At 43.5% G+C, this 23,363-nt stretch overlaps 1 protein-coding gene across 1 annotated transcript in view; it reads left to right on the top strand.

The window, feature by feature from the left end:
* The first annotated feature begins 12,225 nt into the window (after positions 1 to 12,225).
* The window catches only part of CRISPLD2 (cysteine rich secretory protein LCCL domain containing 2), a 79,043-nt gene continuing 67,905 nt past the window's right edge, over positions 12,226 to 23,363 (top strand). The window contains exon 1 of the mRNA XM_069085636.1: positions 12,226 to 12,338. The gene's annotated coding sequence lies outside the window, so the exon portion shown is untranslated. The remainder of the gene's footprint in view (positions 12,339 to 23,363) is intronic.

Below are 23,363 nucleotides of genomic sequence, written 5' to 3'. Positions count from 1 at the left end.
CCCTGTTGGATCCATTTTTACCTGTTAGGATAAAAGAAGAGGATGTGAGATCCTTAGCAGACATTGTTGTTCTTGAAGAGGACAAATAACCACAGGAGGGTGATGTCTTGGCTTGCAAGTGAATTGGATTTAAGCCAGGTAGAACTGTGCAAAGTCATCAGCCTTCTGAACACTCACTGGGAGTCAAGAGGGACCTGGGTTCAAATCTTCCGCCTAATTCTTAATAGCTGTGTGAGCCTGGACAAGTTACTTGACCTTTGAGCCTCAGTTTCTTCTTCTGTAAAATGGGAATATTGGGCTTAAATGAGATAATATATATAAAGTTTCTTGTCCACCTTGAAGTGTTCTGTAGATGTCAGTTATTGTAATTATGACAACCATCTTGATGGATTGTACCACATGCTAAAGTAGTCTTTTTTTTAGCTTTAAATTTATTTATTTTTAGTTTTCAGTATTTACTTTTTATAAGATTTTGAGTCCTAAATTCCCCACCCCCTTCCTTTCCTCCACCCTCACCAAGACGGCATGCAATCCGATACAAGCTAAACATTTATGATCATATTAAACATATTTCCACATTAGTCATGTTGTAAAAGAAGAATCAGAGAAAAAGGAGAAAACCATGAGAAAGAAAAAACAAAGAAGAGAAAATAGTCTGCTTCAATCTGCGTTCAGATTCCACAGTTCTTTCTCTGGATGTGGAGAGCATTTTCCATTGTGAATCTTTTGGAGCTGTTAGAGTAGAAGTCTTTATGCTAGTCTGAAAATCAGAACAGTCTGGTTGCTAGTCCCAGCTCTGAGTTTAGGCATTTAGAATTTAGCTATCTCTTCACTTTTTATACTTTTCTTCAGACTTGAAAGAGTTGGAGATAACATGTTCACCTTGAAAATTAATTTTCCACGATAAACGTTAATTTATAAAGCACGAAACTTCATTAATGTACAAATATGGCAAAGTCAAGAAACAAAGCAAAATGCACTTTCAAGTTCTTTCTGTCTAGTGCATTTTCCTCTTATACAAGAAAGAAGGAAAACATTTAATAAAATAATAAATAAAAAACATTTAAAAATTTTTTTCTTATACAGTTGTGTAGAAAATCATACAATAAACGATTGCAATATGTGTGTTTATTGTGTGCCTGTTAGTTATAAGGTACAAGCCTAGGAAGCTGTAGGAATAACAGGTCACATTTCCTGTCTCAAGAGAGTTTAGTTGGGATAATGCACAATTCTTATATTTCTGTCCTTTGCCGGAGTTGGTAAGAAAATGTCTCCCTGTACAAAAGAGAATTTAAGAACATAAAAATTGCTACATTGACTCAGTGCCATGCTACATCTAGTCCAGTCCCCTGCCTCTGGCTGAGACACTGAGAGACATATTTTATGGCATCATATTTGAAGAAAGTCATTGAAAAACGGTCGTTCTTCTCATCTGGGCTTTGTTGTTCACTCTTTCCTTCAAAATTTATATTGCTCAATAATTTCTTCCTTAGTCTTTGTTTTTGTCCCAAATGCTTCTCAGATGATAGCCCTGCTAATCCCCTCAATTATTCTAGAGACACCCTTCTTTGAATCTTTCTTTCTTGATTGTAACTGCAACTGCACAGAGAATTCGCAGTACAGGACCACGATGGTTTTGTCCAATAGTTGGATGATGTTTTGTTTCCAATATGCTTTCTGATGTTGTCCAACAATTCAATTGATGAATATCTTCAAGGGATCGATGATCGTGGTTCCCAGGGCTCTTTTCTGGCTTGTGATTGACATTTTCAATCCCTTATATGATAAATATAGTGAGGATTATTTCCCCTTTTTTTGCCTTATACTTATGCAACACGGCTGTACTAATGATTCTCAGTAGTGACTAGGGTAATGAATTAGTGAGGCCATGGGGAAGACAAAGACTTGTACAGCCGACTTTTCTCAGAGTTCTTGGGTTTCCATTTCCTTATATCTTGAAAACACTTTCCCTTGTGAGTTCCTGCTAAGGTGTTGGAGCAGAAGAGAGTTGAATGCTTATACTCCATTTTAGGTTTTCCTTTCAAGTGGCCAGAAGGGGATGGCAACCCACTGATCCTTGCATATTGAAGAAAGAATAGGTGTGACACCCGGAGAATTGTGGGGCCTCATGTGGAGGGCTAGAGAGCTACAAAACTGTTGGTGATGGCGGTCCTTTGTTCTCAAGGAGGACCAATGACATCACGAGGGTGAAGTCTTCACTTGTGCATGAATTGGATTTGAGTGAAGCAGAGTTGTACAGAACTGGAGGAGATGAGAACAGGCAGAAGGGAAGCAAGTGAATCTGAAGAACCTTAGCTATGGTGAAACCAGCCAGATGTGTGCCAGCACCCAGGAGCACTCCCACCCTGGTCTTCCAGAGCATTTGCTAAAGCAAGTCTTGGCATGTCCCAAACCCTGCGAAAGCTTACCTTTGTTTCTTCAGAAGAGCTGCTGAGGACATTTCAGTAGGTTCTAAATGAGCCAGATCATTTCTTTGTCTTTCTGTCCTTCTGCCATCTGGAAGGTGTTATGTTTGGGGGGAGGGAATGGGGAAGAGGTCAGTACTGACACCATGACTCTTGCCATGTGCTTTTTTAAAAAGGTTTTTCTAATTTTATTTTGTTTCTCTATGTTATCATTGTTTGCTTTAGTCAGTCAACAAACACTCTTTATGTGACTCCTATGTACCAGTCACTGTGCTAAGTGTTGGAGAAAGAATCACAGATCCTGTCCTCAAAGATCTCCCATTCTGCTGGAGAAAGACAAATGTAAAAACAAAAAATGTACCTAGAAAACATATACGAGTATAAATGGAAGATAATCCCATAGGAAAGATACTACTGGCATTTGAGTGGCAAAGCAGGAGAGGTCTCTTGTAAAAGCGTGGAGTCTTGAAGGAAAGCAAGGAAGCCAGTTTCTAGAAGTAAGAAGGAAGGGCATGGGGTGGCCAGGTATCACAGGGAGTAAGAGCACCAGCTCCAGTGTCGGGATGACCTGGGGATCGAATCCAGGCTCAGACACTTAGCACCCACCCAGAAACACCTGGCCATGTAACCTTGAGCAAGTTACTTAACCCCAATTGCTTAGGGGTGGCCAGGTGGCTCAGCGAGTGAGAGCACTGGCTCCAGTGTCAGGATGACCTGGGGATCAAATCTGGGCTCAGATACTTAGCACCACACCCAGAAATAACTGGCCATGTAACCTTGAGCAAGTTACTTAACCCCAATTGCTTTAAAAAAAAAAAAAAGAAGGAAGGGCATTCCAAGCATGGGAACAGCAAGTCAGGAGATGGAGTGTTTACTTAAGAAGGCCAGTATCATTAAATCATAGATAAGCAAGATTAAAGAACTGGGAAACTGGAAAAGTAGCAAGAGGCCAGGTTGGGAAAGGCTTTAAAAGTCAAACAGAGTATTTTCTATTTGGTATTTTTGGTATTATATATTGATATACATATTGGTGTATTTGGAGGTAATAGGCAGCTACTGGTGTTTATTGAGTGAGTGAGTGAGAGAGAAAGAGAGTGTGTAGGTATGATATGGTCAGTCCTGAATTTTAAGATGATCTACTGTTTGAAACAATTTCATGACCATTAAGAAAAAAGAAATCACAACTGTTTAATTCTATGAATGAGGGAGCATGAACAAGAAAATAAAGTTTTAAAAATGTGGGAATTGGGGGCTCTTTCTAGAAATAAGGATTTGTTTTTCCCTATTTAATAATTTTTGAGCATATTCCAGCTCAGACCCCTAGATTTATGTAGAACCTGGGGGCAACTGCAGCCAGTGACTTGGGAGAAAGTAAGCCTTTGTGACAGGAAATAAGTAGCTCATGTGTAGCTGGAGTGCCATCTGGTGAGTAGTAAGGGGAGCTGAAGTCCTTAGGAAAAGCCTAGGTTTCACTATCTATTGGTCAATTATATATTCTACTCCTCAGACCCAGAATTAAGTACGTACTAGCCCTCTGTGACTTTGGTGTGGAACTGAAATAGTGAAACTGTACAAATGTTGAATGGGTGTGACAAATACAACTGAGAATTGGATACTTCCCAGTCTCCTTGGACTTTTTCTTTTTCTTTTTTTTGGTCAAATCCAAGACATTCTTAAAAAAAAAAAGACAATAACCAACCAGGATGTTTAAGAAACTCACTAGTGTGTAGACAGATGCATGCCAGATCTAAAGACCATCATGAATGTTGCATTGATTTAATTTTAACTTCAAAGAAGATGAGAGATCAAAATTGTACTTTTGTCCTGAAATTGACTGATGTTTTTGCTATGGGCAGGGATGGTAGTGAGCTGAGAAGTTCGAGCCATAATTCCCGGCTGGCCATGCTGGGTCCTTTTTCCAGTTTGTGCTTCACGATGACCATACAAGTTTTTTCCTTTACCTCAGTCTCTCCATGATTTAATTTCAGCTTCAGAACCTCTGCCTCAGCAGCAAACACCATTCCTTATTCCATTTCTTGAGGTTGATGTTTAGGGAAATCAGCAGGCATCTCCTTCCTAGGAGTAGGCTTTCTATGTGTTAATATAATAATGACTTATATCTGTTATTCAAAGCGCCTGATGAACATTATCTCATCTGAGTAGATTCTATAGGTATTATTGTTCCTATTTTAGAAGGATTCAGAGAAATTGAATAATTTGCCCAGGGTTGTATGACTGTTTGAGGGAGGATTCAAACCCAGGTCTTCTCAACTCAGTCCGTCACTTAATCTTACTATGCCACAGTGTTTCCTAATTCCTCTTTATTCTGTGACTTTCTTTTCATTCTACATTTCCCATGACAGGGAATGGATCAGGTTAGTGGTTAGAGTCCCTCATAAAACCGAATTCGGTAGTGGACAGTACTAGTAGTGGAAGGGAGGAACTGAGGTAGGGATATGTCCACATGCAGGTAGGCACTGTTAGTGGGGGTAGAACCTGAAAAAACAAATACTTGACAAAAATAATGAAGAAAGTGAGTACTACTCCAAAGCCTTTGATGATTCCAAGTTCCCTACTGTATTAAGTATACATTTGTTTTCAAGACCCTCCATAATCAGGCTTTGTGGTTCTGGGGCTTACTCTCCCAGCCCCAGCTCAGACTCCCAGAGGAAGGTTGACTACTCCCTTCCTTATGTGTAAGCCTGAGAGGTTGGTATTGTCTTTCTTTTATATAGTTTATGAGCCCCTGTCTATCATATTCCCCCCAAATATCATTGGACCAGTTAACATCTCCAGTGATTAGTGTGCCTGTATCAACTGACCAGTTGATATTTTCTTGATATCATTGATAACCACTTATCACCAATTAGCTTTTTCAAAGGGGTATTTACTGAAAAATGTGATAAGAACCAAAGTACAAAAATATCCTCCTAAACTGGGGTAATTCTCCCCTCTATACTTAGACCTTTGGGGAGAGTTGCTGTTGGTCATCCTTTGTTCTCTAAGATGACCAATGACATCATGGGGTGATGTCTTCACTTGCATGTGAACTGGATTTAAGTGAGGCAGGGCTGTGTAAAGTTGTCAGCCTCACTCTCTAGAGACTTCAGGGTCATTGGAGTCCAGTGGCAAGACAAAGATTAAGACAACTGACAATGGCCCCTTGGAGAAAGTAGGCTGAAACTTAAAATGGTGCCTACAAAACATTCCCCTCTGAACCACAGTACACTCTCCTCTACCACCTCTCCCTGGAAGAGTGTACTCAAACATAAAATGGTAGCCATAAAGTATTCCTCCCACCAAGTTCATTTCTGGCTATGACATAGCCAATAGACCAATTGATTCCTTGCTTTCAGGACATGGTGTCTTGGCTGCTGGGCTGATTCACTACTAGGCAGGGTCAAGCCAGTTGTGCTTCAGACTCAGTGGGTTCACTGGACTCAGCTGTTGGTGGCTATAGTAGACTCTATTACAGGCTTTTATTACTGAACTTTTGGTGGCTCTTCCAAACTTTTGAAGCCCACAAGGTCATGGCCTCATCTGTTCCATCTCAGATACTCATTCATTAAAACCAAGAAAGAATAAAGACAGCAGAGGCAGAAGAAACAAAAAGCCCATCTACTTTTGGCCATCTGACAACCAGGTGAGGGAAAGAGACTTCTCCAAAAGCATTTCTTCAAGTTCACTTGAAATCTGCCAGGGTGATCCAATTTCTGTTGGAGCTTGTATGCACACCTAACTCTGACTCCACAGCCAATTCGAAACCTTTTGTCACCATACCATAAACTAATAAGATTCATTCACAGAATGTTAGTACCTGCACATACTCAGAAGCAGTGACTAGGTTCCTCCACTGGGCATTATCATGTATTTTTTTTTAAACCTGAATCCCTTCATCATCCCTCAGGCTAGAAATGCAGGGCTATCCATGACCTGATCCCATGCTGATAGGTAGAGTAATTTTAACCTGCTCTGTTCCTGACCTGTGCTGATTCACCCCCTTGGTCAATATGTCACTCAACATTTATTAAGTGCCAATTTACATGCCAGATACAGTACTACACACAGTTAGGCAACTTCACTCCCAGGGGCTCACTTCATTAATAATGCCAAATAGAGTACAAACACCCAGTTATCCTTTCTCACTGAAGCTCAGAACTTCTGAGCTCAAAGATCCAATAGCCTCAGCCTCCCCAGTTCCCAAGATTACAAGCATGTGCATCATGTATTTTCCACAGATATGTAGCTGGATCTATTGAGCATGCTTGAAAGATTGGGTCCTTATTGAACAGTCTCCTATTATATCATCAGCATCAGCATCAGCATCCAATGGACCTGAATCAGAAATTGGATTCTGCACCCTACTGTCTATGTGCCCTTGGGCAAGTCACAGCCTCTTTAAGATTCATTTTCCTCATCTATAAAATCATAGTTGGATTAGCTGGCCTCTAAAGATCTTTCCAGAACTGTTGTACACTGGAAAGAACACTGGATTTGGAATCAGAAAACCCAGGTTTGATATTGCTTCTGCCATCTTCTACCTACCCACTAGACCTTGGGTAAGTCACTCAATCTTTTGGCTTTAATATCTCATCTCTAAAATGAGGGGTTTGGACTAGATGGTCTCCCTTCCAGCCCTAGATCCAGAGTCCTAATACTGCTTCAGGACATGATCTCATGGTGCTGTTTTTGTGCCTTCCATCCCTTCTTAGCTTGTGTTCTCCTCCATGCCCTCCCTAAGATGTTGAAGCTTTTTTTCTAGGTCTAATAAAATTAGTTAAATAGAACAGCTCACATTTATATAGGGTTTACAAAGTGCTTTGTATCCGTGATCTCTGATGTTCCCTACAACGACCTGTGAAGTAGTAACTATGGGTTTGATCTCCATTTTACAAATGGGAAAAATCAATTGCAAAGAGGTTGTGACATGACCATGGTAGCATAGCTAGAACATGTCAGAGAAAAGAGGCAAACCCAGGGCTGTCTTGACTCAGATGGCCAATGTTCTTTCCCTTATACCAGATAGTATCAAACCTTATTCCCTCCTCTTCACTGCTCCCTTAGTTTGACCACTCTCTTCCCTGCCCTGGGAACAGGCTACATTCATTTCTGCCTCTTCCTTTTCATCCTAATTCTTTCCCCTCCCTCTCCCCTTCATCTATCCAAATGCTTCCCATATTCCAAGGTCCAGCTCATCTCCCCCCTCATTGATAAAGGCTTCTGTTCAGGGAGGCAAGGGAGTCTAGTAATAAAAATTCCGGAACCCAGCATTGGCAAAGACCTAACTTAAAGTCTTGGCTACACTGACCCTTTATCTATTACAGACACCATTTTCTTTTTTTTTTTTAAGCAATCGGGGTTAAGTAACTTGCTCAAGGTTACACAGTCAGTTATTTCTGGGTATGGTGCTGCGTATCTGAGCCCGGATTTGATCCCCAGGTCATCCTGACACTGGAGCCCGTGCTCTTACTCGCTGAGCCACCTGGCCACCCCTAAGCAAATGGGGTTAAATAACTTGCTCAAGGTTACACGGCCAGGTGTTTCTGGGTGGGTGCTAAGTGTCTGAGCCTGGGATTCGATCTCCAGGTCTTCTCAACACTGGAGCCGGTGCTCTTACTCGCTGTGCTACCTGGCCGCCCTGAGACACCATTTTCTAATTTCTAAAAAGAAAATAGCTCCTTGTACTACATAATTTGTAGTATTGTATGCTGAAACCTTATAGAAACTGGAGCAATTGTTATTCTTAGTCAATTTCAATAGTGTTCTGGTAAATGTTTATCAAACAGCTCATTTTTTTTTCTTTTTGGAAGGGGGAAGGCAGGGCAATTGGGGTGAAGTGACTTGCCCAAGGTCACACTGGCTAGTAAGTGTTAAGTGTCTGAGGCTGGATTTAAACTCAGGTCCTCCTGATTCCAGGGCTGGTGCTCTCTTCATTGTGCCACTTAGCCACCCCGCAAACAGTTCTTTTTTTAAAGAATGTAGGCAAGGCTCACTTTTGCATTTAACCTGCATTATTACTATTTTCTCCATGGCTTTCTTAAGTCTAGCCAGGGGCGGGAAATCTGTAGCCTTGAGGTCACATGTGGCCTTCTAGATCCTCAAGTGAGCCCCTTTGACTGAATCCAAACTTAACAGAACAAATCACCTTAATAAAAGGATTTGTTCTGTCTTGGACTCAGTCAAAGGCCACATCCAAGGACCTAGAAAGCCATAGGTGGCCTCAAGGCCCAGATTCTCTACCCTGATTGACAATCAAGGAAACAATCTCAAGCCCCAATTTGTAGCATTTTCGGTTTCTGAGATGTAAATGCTCACACTGAAAATTTAACAGTCCATTTTCTTTGTTTTAGCTTACTCCAGTGCACCCCTGCATTCTTCACTGATCTTCTGAGAGTATGACTGTGCTCAGTAAAGATGCACCCTGGCTGATTGATTAATGAAGGAAAGAAATGTGCTGGGGAAAGAAAAGGGGCACAGGAGAGATAAAAAGATACATAGGAGCAGTGATGAAAGGAGAGAACAGAGGAGGGAAGAAAACAATGGATTTTTTCTGTTGTTGAGCTGTTTCTTTAGACTGCCTTTATCAGAACCATTTCAAGGAGCCAGTCACAAATGATTTTAGAGGAAGAAAAAGGGGTTTGTTATGGACTCTACTGATCAAAAATAACTCTCCCAGAAAAGGTTAACTTGATGGCTACAACTAAATTCTCAGCCTCTAGGCAAAAATATTTAGAAAGGGCCTTATTGGGGCAGGTAGGAGGCACAGTGAATAGAGAGCACTGGCCCTGGAGTCAGAAGGACCTGAGTTCAAATCCAGCCTCAGACACTTAACACACTAGCTGTGTGACCTTGGGCAAGTCACTTAACCCCAGTTGCCCTGCCTTCCCCCTCCAAAAAGAAAAGAAAAAAAAAAGAAAGGGCCTTATGATGGTCAGGTTTGGCAAGAACTGTGTACCAACAGGGCCCCAGAAACAGTTATAGAACACACAAAAATCTAAGTAACTGGATGGGGTTGGGGGAGATTTCCAGATAGCTCTGGTGCAAATGGAGCAATGCAGCAAGGTAGCCCAGTCTGGTTTCAGCCCTGGTAACAAATTAACCCTTTGTTACTTAAAACCAAACAGATCTTCCTCCATCCACCTGTGTCCCAAACCTTCTCTTTCTCTCATTTCTCTCCCTTCTTCTGCTGAGAGTGAAGTAAATGCTTTAGGCAAGTGCTTCCGTCTTTTGGCAGCTTCCTCTGTAAAGAGTGGGTTTACCTTGGAGGATATTCATCTATCAAGTCACTCACTGTTTCTAGAACCTCGTCCCTTCAACTTAACTAGAAAACTAGTACGACCAAATTGCTGGGAGTTCAGAGAAGCAACAAAGAGGAGGGGAAGGGAGAAAAAGAGAGAGACAGAGACACACACACAGACTGAGACAGAGATAGAGACAGAGACAGAGAGAGGAAGGGAGAGAAAGAGAGAGAGAGACAGAGACAGAGACACACACAGACTGAGACAGACTGAGACAGAGATAGAGACAGAGACAGAGAGAGGAAGGGAGAGAAAAAGGATGGAGAAAGGGGGATGAGAAAGACAGAGGGAGAGACAGAAACAGGCTAGTCATCTATACTCTGTGTCCTTTTCTTTACTGGGACCCGTTGCTTCTATTAGAGGACACTGTGGGAACAGGGGCAGATGCAGTCATAGTTTATACAAAGCAGCAATCTCCCTGTGCCAGGCTTGCTGGCTGCCTATCATCAAGGAGAGGACTATTCCCTATGTGACGAGGCAGGCTGTCAAACCATAGCACAGTTGACGAATGAAGCTATTGCTGGGAAAAGTTTCTGATGTCATTTTGACATCACTCTTCTCCTGTCTTTGTCAAATTCCTCTGGGCTAGAACCCTTGGCAGTAGTTTCTGGCAATACTTGCCTGTCACTCAGTCTCCTCATGGATTTGCCTCTTCATTTTCACCCCTAACCTCTGCCTGTCTTTCCCACCCACTTCCCTACCATCTTGTCAGTTATCCCAAGGTCCTGCTAGTTTTGAGAAAGTCTTTCTGGGCACTCCTCTTTATTCCAGTGACTTAGTGAGGTGAGGAGGCTGAAGGGGCAGTTGAAGGGGCTTTGAAGCGTAACAAACATCAACAGGGAAAAAGAGTAAGAAAATTAAGGAATACATCCTATGGGACCCAATGGGTATACTTGATAAAGGTCTGATAATTCATAGGATTCAGAGCAGGATCTGAAGCATCATCTTCAATTTCCTGACCACTCCTCACTTTATAAAGGTAGAAACTGAGTTCTTGTGGTCAAGTGACTTATCCAAGGTCACACAGTTAATAAGAGGCAAAGCCAGGGCTCAAACCTAGCTCTTCTGTCTTCAAATCCAGTGTTCTCTCCCCTAGAATACATTGCTTTATTTGATCCATAAACATCTATTAATTAGTACTATGTGCCAATGCCCTAACTAGGGTGGGGGTTAGTAGGGCTTTAACTAAATTTAGAGGACACTCGAAACTCCAGTAGAACAGCAGAGAAATAATTTAGCTAGGAACTCAGTTAACAAGAATAATTAGTTAAATTAGAAAGTTCCTAGAAGGCGAGCTTCAAGGTGGCTGCTCCTCAGGTGAGCTCTTCTCTGGCCCCATCTCTGGTCCTTCCCCCTCAACTGAATAGAGGGCACATTTGTTCTGCTAGCGACAGTCCCTGTATATGCAAGATTAGGGGTGCCCTAGGCATACATGTGTTCTGCCTGGTGACTCCTGGGCAAGAGTCCGGTGCTTTCCCAGTCCAGTCAGGCTTCCAGAAGGGGCATTAAGAAGGGGAGCTAAGTGTGAGAAGGAGGGGGAACATGGGTGAGAAGGGGAAAGTTAGTGTGGGTGAGGGACGAAAAGCTGGGGACCTAAACAGGGGAGCCGGTAAAGATGAAGGGCAGAAAACTGGAGAGGGTGAAGGCGAGACTGAGAGGATGGTCACAATATATAGAGGCGGGGGAGTTGGAGAGAAGGCGGGGGGGGGAAGCTGCCCAGAGTGAGGCTGGGAAGAGGGACAAGCTGGTGAATGTAAGGGAGGAGGAGGGAAATTGCTGAGGGGGCAAAACCCAAAGCTCTCTTTTGCGGTCACCACCCAGTCTCAAGGCCTGCGGACAGCCTCTCCTCGGGGAATTCGGTTGCCCCCTGGAGGTAGCTGTTTCCACACCTCTGGATACTAAGGGTCTCATTTCCAGCCGCCTGGCCGGCTGTAGGGGCGGAAGATCCTCCCTAACCCTCTGCCGACACCGGGACACCTTGCCCCGACAGGGCGGTCAGAGAGTCAAGCGGACGCCCATAGGTGTGCACAGAGACTCCCCCAAGCTGGGCTGGAAGGATGATCCCCGTATTCCACCCTCACCCCCCACCTAGGCCCTCAGCTCCTCGCCCCCAGGGCCGTGGTCTGTTCTGTGCCCTCCTCCACAACATCTCTCAATCCGCCTTCATCCCCCATTCCTGCATCCTCTCTCAGCCCCTTACTTTCAAGCCTCTCTTGAAGCTTTTCAAGTTCAGCCCCGCTACTCTCTTGGATCCCCCTGTCTCTGAGCCCCTCATTCCCTTAGTCCGCTTATCTCTCTCTTTACCCCCCCCCCGCCCGCCCAAGGGGCGGGGCCCCGAGGGGAGCGGGCCCTTCTTTGGGCCTCCCCCCCCCCCCGCCCCCCCCCCCCCCCAACTCCCCTTCCCCCCTCCCTCCTACTGGTCCCGGAGGAACCGAGCCCGCCCTCGGGGAGGGGGCGGGGCCTAGGACCTGAGCATAAAAGGCGCGGGGCCGAAGGGGCCTCTCCTCACTCGCAGCGGGCTGCTGAGACCTGCGGCGCATCCTCTCGCTTCTCTCAGCTCCTGCCCAACCGGATCCCCTGCGCCGACCCGCCGAGAGTCAGAGGCTCCGGGGAGGTGAGTGCTGGCCAGCCATACCTTTCCAACCCTTCATTAAGTCTCTGAAGGGCGTTTGCATCTGGAGGACTGAGATCTCATTCATTTCCTCCACTTCTAATCAAACACTAAGGACTCTTTGCTTTTAGACAACTTAAAATAAGCAGCGGGGGACGAAAAGCAAAGAGAGGAAGTTGGACGTTGAGCTGGAAGACCCCGGCTTCAAATCCTGCTCTGATGCTTAGCCTTGTGCCTCAGTTTCCTCGTCTGTAAACTAGATGACCTCTTCCAGCTCTAAATCTATGGCCACACTTTATCTTAAAGTTTTCACTGTGGCACATAGTAATAACAACACTAGTTCAGGTTTTTATAGCACTTTACAGTTTCCAAAGTCAATGGTAGGGAAGAGTATCATTATCCAGTACCTGGGCTGTAGATCTTAATAAATGCTTCTTGACTGTTTATTCCCATTTTACAGGTGAGACTCAGATTAAGTCAAGAGATTTTCAGGATTTTAGCTACTAGACTAGGAAGGGACTATGTAAGGTTTACAGAGTGCTCTCCTGACAGTCCTGGAAGATAGGCAGTGTAAGCTCCTGTCTTACAACTGAAGAGACTGAGGCCCAGAGAGGTAAAAATCACCTGCCCAGAGTCCTACAGCTAGTAAATATCAGGGTTGGGACTCAGACCCAGGTTCCTTATCAGTATACTATCATTTAATCTAAGTCTTTTGTTTTATAGCTGGGGAAACTGAGGCACAGAGAGATTAAGTGATTTAGGATCTTGCAATTAGAACCAGATTACCTTAGAGGTCATCTGGTCCAAACCCCTCTTTTTACAGGTGAGGAAAATGAAGCACAGAGTTTTATCAAGATCACACAGGTAGTAAGTCACAAAGGGAGGATTTGAATCTACAGCTGGCACCTTTTACACTAGACCACCTGTGGTTGTAGGAGGCATTCAGATGGTAGTGAGGATGATGACATGGTTCTGTGCAATCAGATATGTGGAGCGATGGGTGGGCACATATGAATGATGTGTGTTAAAGTATGTGCCCTTGTATCAGGGTCCTAGAAAGCTTTGAATAAATGAATGAAGCTGTCCTTGTCAGTTTCTATCATCAGTAGACACTCTGGGAACACCTGCTGGGTGCTAGCTGCTGGAGAGGCAAAGAAATCTCCTGATGGGCTGACCATCTAGTGCATCTAGACCATGTGCAAAGATCTATTATGGTGTAAGGTAACATGGGCTAAGTCTAGGCTGATTTGGATAGTCAATAACTAATGAAAGGCTTCAGAGGTAGCAGTGATCACCAAGGGCTGGCACCTAGAAAGTTTCTTGGGGGAGATGGGACTGAAGCTGGGCTTTCAAACAGAAGGACTTGGGTAAGTTACCTTCATTTAAAATCAGCTTGAATTCTGGACAAGCTGTTGCTTTTTTTTTTTTTTACTTCATAAAACAGAGTGTACTTGTGTAAATGACAGTCTTCATTTTCAACCAATGCTGAATTCAAACCTTGTTTGATGTTTGGCCACTCCTATGTAGAGTATGTATATTTGGGTACAAACCTACCCACTTACCATGAGGCTTAGGGCTTCCACAGAGTACATTCTCTTGGATTTTCATTAGTTCTTTTGTGTGAAATGGGTGGGTTAAGTGGATCCTTGCCCAGAGTGGTCACTGTGAGCAAAGGGGGTACCTGTGCCAAAAGAGACATTGCTGGGGGTTTACACATGGTACTCAACGCTGAGGGTACCTGGAATTTTGCTGCTGACACAAAGGTTCCGCAGTTCTGAATGTTGTGTGGGCATCTCTTAGTGCCTCCTGTGTTCTTTGTCTCCCTTTTCTATATCCTCACACCCTCATCCAATTTGGGTGACAGTTTTGATGCCACCAGCTACAGTAGCATGCTAGTGTGGTGTTGGGAAGACAGCGCTGGATTTAGAACTGGAGTATCTGAGTTTAGCCACTTATTACTTCTTGAATCTTGGAAGAGCTGCCCCTACCCTTGAAAGTGTTGTAAATAATAATTAAGTATAACTGGGGATCTGGCCAGAATTTATAAAATAAGGAATTTAGCCTAGATGACTATAAAAGACTCTATGATTGTCATTCAGCCAAGGTGAATTTTGTAGGGATCCAGTAATTTCAAATTTTCACACAGGGTAGATCTGCTGTTCTGAATGGGGGTCAGGGAAAGGAGGGTAAAGCCTGGAGTGTTTTTGGGAAGAGGGTGGGTTTAAAGAATAAAATTCTGCCACACTCTGGAAAACCTACGACCCTGCCAGGAGGGTCTGAGTTTAGAGAGACTTTGAAAGGAAGTCATTGGGAGTTGAGTTTGCTTGATCCACTTGGAAGTGGGTGGTGCAACAGGATGCTGAATTTGCTTAGAGAACTGATCACATTCATTTCATCTCCCCAAGAGGAGAAAAAGCCACTTTTGTAGGGCATCTCCACCTGGGTCATTGTACTAAGCTTGATGATCGTTGTTTGGGAAGGGGCCCCCTCACTGAATGGCGACCTTCCTTGCCTCGATGGATCTGGAAAATACCTTGTCTTTGTCACCAGTGGTGATTTGTTCTGTATGTGAGGGGCCTCTGTGTCTGACTTGCTTGGGGCCCAGGAGACCATTTCTGCAGACTCATTGGTTTCTGATCAATCCCAGATGTGCTAGTATGGCATCACTCAGTTGGGGCTGATGGATTTTAAAGGAAGAAAAATACAGTCTGGGTTGTTTTTTTTTTTCAGTTTGTTCAGCTGAATAGATGCTCATAACTTCATGTGACAAGAATCTGAGAGCATCCATTAAACCCTCAAACTAAGCACATCTTGTTCTGGGGTGGGGAGGGGGGCAGGAAAAGGAGAGGGAGGGATTTCATTCCTTCTCCTTTCCTTTCTTGCTGTGGAAGCTTCATAACGGCATTCCCAGGGCAAACCTAATGTCTTGGGAGAGCTGTTTGAGTTCCCTGACTGGGTCCTACTGCTTTGAACAGAGAGAACTGATCTCCTCCTGCTTCTCTGTCGCCCCCTAAGCCTTATTTTGTGACTCTGGCTGTGCAAGCATGGTCAGTGCCAGAACAGACTCTTCTTTCCAAAGGAAGGTGGTGCCTTGTATTCTAGGGAGATGACCTTTTGCTTTAGTCTGTCAGAGAGGGCAATTTATCTTCCCTAGATTGCTACAAACCACAGTTTTAGAAACGTGGCTCTGCAGGGATTAAGCAACCTCTAGAGAGTGTATTTTTCAAATGCTATTTGCCATGGGAGAGGTAGTTTGGCACAATAGGTCCAGGACCAGACTTGCAGTCACCAAGACCTCATTTATTTCCTAGTTCTCTGACCCTGGGCAAGCCTTTCTGAGGCCTGGCTTGAAAATGGGAATAATAGAGACAGGTAGGTGGCGAAGTGGATAGAGTGCTGGCCCGGGAGTCAGGAGGACCTGAGTTCAAATCCGGCCTCAGACACTTAATACTTACTAGCCATGTAACCTTGGCAAGTCACTTAACCCCAGTTGCCCTGCCTTCCCTCCTCCAAAAAGCAGCAAAAAAAAAAAAAAAAAAAAAAAGAGAGAGAGAGACCCAGTCTCACAGGGTTAGTTGTAAATATCAGATGAGAAAATCTGTGTAAAGTGATGTCCAAACCTTACAGGGTTATGTAAAAGTCAGGTCCTGTTATTTTACAGGGCTAGCCTTGGAATCAGTAAGACCTGAGTTCAAATCCTGCCTCTGATACATGATGATTGTGTGATCCTGGGCAAGTCACTTAACTTTTCAGTACTGTCAGGCAACCATTTAAAGAGGACTAGTTACAGGCAGGTTTTGTGTCTGCCTGCCTGTTTTCAATACTGGGAGATCAATGAAATCACTGGATTTCATAGATGCTGAAGAGTCCTTCTCTTGAAATAATCTGTGACCTTGAAATCTCCATTTCTGGGAAGCCTACATTGCTACTTGGCACAGAATAGCAATGTCTCCAAAAAGGTCAGTCTTAGATTTTGGATCCTTTTAAACTTTTTCTTTTTTAAAGAAATGTCAAAAAAAAAAAAAGGAAATGTCAGAGCTAGTTCAACTGAAAGGACCATGTGAATGGAAAAGACTCATTTCTACTTGGCTTAGGTCAGGACCTTTAAATCCAGCCTTAAAGTCTGATGAAGCATAAGGATGGTCACATCCTGGGAGCCCTGTCACTCATCCCCTGTGCTAATTACTCTGGGCCTTAGTTTCTCTACCTGTAAAATGAAGCACCATCCTTGGCTCCCTCTTTCTCTCCATACTCTCCCACCCCCATATCCCATTAGTTGTTAAATATTATGACAGCTAAGTGGCAAAGTGGAGAGAATGCTGGGTTTGGAGTCAGGAAGACCTGAGTTCAAATCCATCCTCAGATACTTACTAGTTGGGTTACCCTGGGCAAATCATATTACCTCTGCTTGCCTCAGTTTCCTCAACTGCAGAATGGGGAATAATTACAACATATACTTCCTAGAGGTATGAAATCAGACCATTGGAAAGTGCCAGCAGAGTACCTAACATGTAGTAGGCACTTAATAAATGCTTATTCCCCTCCCCCTACATCCACTCCATGACACCTCTCTTATCTGTCTCTTTTTGCCCATTTATTCCCCACCTAGGTCAGGCCCTCATCATCTCTTGCCTGAACTATTACAGTGGTTTTCTAATTGGCCACTATGCACTTATCCCCTACAGTTGCCAAATTTTTACATATATATGTATGTGTGTGTGTACATTTGTGTGTATGTATATATATGTACACACATACATATACATGTTTGTTTTTTTAAACTGGGTCTCTGTCTTTCCCAGACTGGATGCCCCAGATGGGCAGGGAGCCCTTGAGCTGCTCCTTTTCCAGCCGGGGCAGATTCACCCATCCTTAGGCAGCCTGGTGGCCTCCCAGACCTGGTGCTGGATTAGTGTAGGCACCTAATAATGAAAAGTAATGTTTAGGAGTCCCTACTACGTGCCAGGCACTGGGCCAAGTGCTTTACAGATGTCCTGGTCGCCTCAGATTTCTTCACCTCCCTGTTGGCTCCAGGATGAGGTACAAATGCTTCTGTTTAAAGCCCAATCTGACTCCAGCTTATCCCTCATACATAAGCAGCAAGCATTAATGAAGTACCTACTGTGTGCCAGGTGCTGTGCTAAAAGTATTAGGGTTATAAAGAGAAGCAAAAAAGAGTCCTTACTTTCAAGAAATTCACAGTTTAATGGAACATAATTTATGTTCTAACAAAAGGCACCTACTTGGACCCCCTACACATTTAATTTCCTGCTGCTATGTGTCTGTACAGCGAAGGTGGCACAGTGGATGGAGTGCAAGACCTGGAGTCAGAAGACTTGAATTCAGATTTGGCACTGACTACCTATGTGACCCTGGGCAAATCATTTAACCCTGTTGACCTCAGTTTCCTCATCTATAAAATGAGCTGGAGAAGAAAATGGCAAACCACTCCAGTGTCTTTGCCAAGAAAACCCCTAATGGGGTCAGGGAGAGTTGGACATGACTGAAAAACAACTGAATTGTGTCTGCACAGGCTGCCCCTTTCCTTCTCCCCACCCCCAATGCTTTCTCTTCTCCCCTCTTCGTCATGGAACCTCTCCATCCCTTTAAGGCTCAGCTGTGGTGTCTTGTCTTACAATTGGTCGGTTGGTTGGTTGCTTGCTTGTTGTCCTTCCTTCTCAAAGAGGACCAGAACGACATCACTTATGCCAACGTCAAGTTTCAGTGTGTCTGACTGTGGCTGATCAAACCGATAGGAGCTCAGAATGCTCTCCCACGGGTTGGGCACAGTCTGTGTGAATATTTGGGGTGGATACTCCAAATCCAAGTTGTCTGAATTCTGCTTTGCTGGTAGAGCACAGCACCTTCTTTGATGTGGGCACACAGTGCTGAGCAGTCCTGTGCCCCTGTCTCTCATGTCACGCAACCAATTCCAAAGTTCTTGAGAGACACCTTGAAAGTGACCCTGTATCACTTCTGTGAGCACTTGCCCTGTGTGAGCTCTCCATAAAATAGTCTTTTTGGCAAGCATATGTTTTGCATTCAAACAACCTAGCCAGCCCATGGCAGTTGTGCTCTCTGAAGCAGAATTTGAATACCTGGCAGTTTAGTTTGAGAAAGGTCTTTAGTGTCTGGTACCTTATCCTGCCAGGTGATCTTCAGAATTTTCCTAAGACAATTCAAATGGAAGTAATTCAGTCTCCTGGCATGGTGTTGGTATATTGTCCAGGTTTCACAGGCATACAACAGCAAGATCAGCACAAGGGCTCTGTAGACCCTTCAGTCTGGTAGTCAGTCTAATATCTTTTCTCTTCCATACCTTTCTTCAGAGCCTCTCAAACACTGAACTAGCTCTGGCAATGAGTGCATCAACCTCATTATCAATGTGTACATCCCTGGAAAGTAACACTCCTAAGGTCTTACAATAGGCCTTTCCTCAATCTCCCTGTTGTTAGAGCTTATTGCCATTATCCTGTACTTATCTCTACTCTGTGGTCATGTACTGAATTTACATTCCTGTCCCCTAGTAGAGTGGAATGTCTTCTCTAGCAGGAAGGGTGACAAATAATGCTTATTGGATTGAAGGGATTGGAATAATTGGCCTCTGAAGTCCCTCCCGGTTCTGAGGCTAGGATCCCCTTGGTCCTCCTAGATCAGGGTTCCCTAATTAGGAAGTCTGGATCTACCAGAAGATTTGGAAAGCCTTGGAAGGGCTCCAAGCCTGTCTGCCAGGGTTTGCAATGGGATCCCAACCCCATTCAAAGACTTGACTGAGCCCCACATGTCTTCTTGTTGCTTGCTATATTACTATCAGCACTTAGTCTCCGCTAACCTCCCTACATTTCCCATCTCAAGCATATAAAGATTTAGACCTGGCAGAGATTTTAGAGATCATATAATATGACCCTTCCCCCACCCCATTTTACAGATTAGGAAATTGAAATACAGCTTCCTTGCCCAGGATCACACAGGCCGTAAATATCAGAACCTGGGTCCTTGTTGGCTGTGGAATTAATATTCTTTCCACTGTACAATACTGCCTCCAAGTCCTGGGTTCAATCTCAGCTCTGAATTTACTATCTGTGTGACCTTGGGCCAGTTATTTTCAGTCAGTCAACAAATATTTATTAAGCACTTTTTATGTGCCAGGCACTTTGCCTCTCTGGGACTCAGTTTCCCCTTCTGTAAGATGACAGAGTCAGAATAGATGACCTCTCTAATTATTTCCAGTTCTGTATGCGAATCCTATTCCATTTTCCTAAGAAACTGAACAAAGGCCATCAAAGTTTCTATAAAGTTCCTTATACCCCATGTATAACATTTAATTTGTATTATAAGAGTATTATTTTTGGCCTCAAGAGTATCCCAAGAAGCTAATGCTGTCAGTCACTGTGTGGAGTGAGAGAAATGATTGTTAATAACTAATGATATGGGGATATGGAGTGCCCCCATTCTTTTCTATTTTCAAGACCTCAGTCTCTGGAGGTTGAACTAAACTTCTCTATCCCACCCAATCCTACAAGGAATCTCTAACCTCAGGTGAATTCCATTCAATCAAACTTGGGTGGAGACATCCTTTGTCTAGATCAGGGTTTCTTAAACTGTGGGTCCCGACCCCATATGGGTCTAGGTAGGAACTCTACATAGTCCAAGATTGGGGGTGGTCTGAGTATAGAGATTCTCTCTCCATGGGTGACATGATATCACTCAGCACCTCCCCTCCCACTGTGTTAACCAATCAGAGCTGATGACCACTCCTCTTCCAAAAGAACACGTAAACTCTGAGCCTGCACCATTTTGACTGTCTTTGGTTGAAGAAAGACAACTAAATGATCATCATTTTATTAATAACCTGCTGGTCTTACGAATAAAAGGATTAAATTACCCAGAAACCACTTCTCTCCCACCTTTTTAATCATCACAATTAAAGAGCACAGGATTGTTCCTTCCTTCCTTTAGGATGTAAACTTCTGGAGGGTAAGGATAATTTCATTTTTGTCTTTGTGCCTCCACAACCTAGTATTGAGTCTAGCATAGGGTCACTTCATGGAATTTTAACCCTTTGGGGCACAAAATATACTAAGGGAAACCCTAGTTATTGGCCTTGTGGGAGAGGAGCACTGGATCTGCAGGGTTGTGGAACATCCCTAGGAGAAAGAGAGTAGACAAGAATTTTTTTCCAATATTGGAAATTAATCTTATTTTATACCACCAAATCTTTGCATGGACTGTGCAATTTTGATAAGACAAATCTCACTTGTACTTTAGAGAAAAAAACATCACTAGAAATGGATATTTTTTTCTTAAAGATCTCACAAAGGAGCTTGAGAAGAATAGTAATGATAGCTAGCATTTATATTGCATTTTAAGGTTTGCAAAGTGCTTTATTCATGTTTTTCCAGTTAGTTCTTACAAGAACCCTGGGAAGTAGATACTCTTATTATCTCTATTTTACAGATGAGGAAACTGAGGCAGAAAGTGCTAAAGTGACTTTCCCAGGGTCACCCAGCTAGTGATTATCTGAGGCCATTTTTGAACTCAGATTTTCCTGCCTCTAGGCCCAATGCACTCTTCACTATGGTGCCACTTAGCTTTTCTTTTAAGTGCAAGATGGGATATAAATATTGCCTCTTCTTAGGAGACCATTTACTGTGCCCAGGGTAAGCTCCTGTTCTAATAACACCTCCGATTTACCTCTGAGTGTGCAAATTTCTGATAAACTTGCAACGTTTGCGTTGTTCAAATAGGAAAGAGCAAGTTATCCTTCTACAGCTGGCCCAGATAGTTCAGAGCAAAGTCAAACAGTAAAGATGGGTGTGGGCTTTTTGTTTTTATTTTAGGAGCTAAAACTTTGATTTTCCTCCAGGGTTGAGATGTTTTATGCACAAGTTGATTTCTTCAGGTAGAAGAGAAGCTGTTCGCATATTTATAAGCAACAGAAGGCCTGCCTTTCTCCAAGAAGAAAGTGCTGCCTGTTTCTGGTCCTCTGATGTAAAGCCTGTTTCCTCATGCATTAGAGATTACTTGTAATATTCCCACATTGTGCAATAAGACCAATAATAAATGTGTTAAGAAGGTTGGCTATTTCTCATCATTCATTCAGAAGGAATTCAATACCTACTGTATGCTCAGTACTGTGTTAGGTGTGAGGGGATGGAGAAGAAGTCATTGCCCTGGTCTGGAAGAACATAGACTGGACTTGGAAAGAAAATTCAGATCTAGGTGAGAAAACTGGAAACCGGCCAAGGTGTGTTATATTAATAAGTGTGGTATTGACTCTAGTCTATAGATTGTAAGAGTTGGAAGGCCCCTAGGGGTCACTCTTAGTGCCCAGGCCTTTTAAAACTTTTTATGTGTCATGGATCCCTCTGGCAGTCAGTCTGGTGAAATTCCTCAGAATCATGTTTTTAAATGCATAAAATAAAATGCAGGGGATTAAAAAGGAAACCAATTATCTCAAAGTAAAGTTATCAAATATTTTTCTAATAGTTCATGGCCCCCAGGTTAAGATCATCCCTGATTAAAAACCCCAGGTTATCTCTGATTCAGGTAGTCCAAATCTCTTGTTCTACATATCAGGAGACTGAGGGAAAGTGACTGGACTGAGCTCAAATAGGGAGCAAATAGAGCTGAGTTTTGCATCTAAATTCAAGGTTTCCTTCTCTCTTTACAATCCATGCAGCCCAGCCCACCCCAAGCCTGACAATGACCACAGAACCACCTCTAATGTATAGCTATTTTGTCCTTGAGGTGGGTTCTACCTCAGGATGGGGGCTATTTACTATGTCCCAGGAAGAAGGGAGAGAGACCAGGAAAATATGGTAGGGGATAGGAATCCAAGTTTGGGAACCATTCTTCCCAATTCCATTCAAATCTAATACTTTAATATTTCTTATAAGCAAGCACTTTGAAATTATGCTGTCTTCACTTACAAAAGGATTTCTGTGACTTTAATACCAAAGATACTTTTTTTTTTGCTTTTTGGAGGGCTATTGGAGTTAAGTAACTTGCCCAAGGTCACAGGGCTAGATTTGTGTGTGTGTGTGTGTGTGTGCTAATTGTCTGAGGTCAGATCCGAACTCAGATCCTCCTGACTCTAGGGCCGGCACTCTACTCACTGTGCCATCTAGCTGCCCTCCAAAGATACCTTTCAGTGAAGCATTTTGGCATTTCATTCATCTGCTTCATAAACATTTAGGAGTGAAACAGATTAGACCACTGGCCTCAGAGCCAGAAAGACCTGAGTTCAAGTCTTGCCACTGACACATACTGTTTATGAGGCCCTGGACAAGTCCCTGGACCTCCTAGCACTTGAAAAAATCTCTCTAAGATATCAAGCTGCTGAGAAGGGCTGCCTTTGTAGAAGGAGTTTCCTCACCTGAGAGTTCCCTCTCTGTATCCATGAATTCACAGGACTAATCCATGTCTCTATGAATATTTCTTCTTCTTGTTTAGTCGTTTCAGTCATGTCCAACTCTTTCATGACCCCAGTAGAGTTTTGTCAGCAGAGATACTGGAGTGGTTTGCCATTTCTTTCTCCAGCTCATTTTACAGATTAGGAAACTGAGGCAGACAAGGGTAAGTGACTTGCCCAGGGTCACACATCTAGTAAGTTTCGGAAGTCAAATTTGAACTCTAACCTTCCTGACTTCAAGCCCAGTGCTCTATCTACTGTACCGCCTAGCTACAGGCCACTGGCAGAGCGCTGTGCTAGGTTTTAAGGAAAAACCAACAGCGGATACATCATTGGCCCTGTTTTCATGGAGCTGATAGTTCAGTAGGAGGCAGTAAGACAGGGGTGGGTAAATATAATACAAAATAGAATGTGAAAGGAGCATGAGAGTAGTATAAAGTGCTAAAATCAGGTGAGTGAGAAATCACTTCCAGCTGGGAGTAGGGAAGCTACGTGGGGGGTGTCCCATTCCAAGTGGGACAGGTAGAGGAGGCTGAGAGGAAGAGGCGGGGGAGAGGTGCTCCCTCTCTCTGTCTCTCTGTCTGTCTCTCTCTCTCCCTCTCTCTCACTCTCTC

This window comes from Petaurus breviceps, unplaced genomic scaffold (assembly GCF_028583685.1).
Source record: "Petaurus breviceps papuanus isolate PSGF00001 unplaced genomic scaffold, PetGlider_PUasm1.0 176, whole genome shotgun sequence".
In the NCBI taxonomy this organism is placed as follows: domain Eukaryota; kingdom Metazoa; phylum Chordata; class Mammalia; order Diprotodontia; family Petauridae; genus Petaurus; species Petaurus breviceps.
Note: the sequence above shows the minus strand (reverse complement) of the source record. Positions and strands in the feature narration are given on the sequence as shown.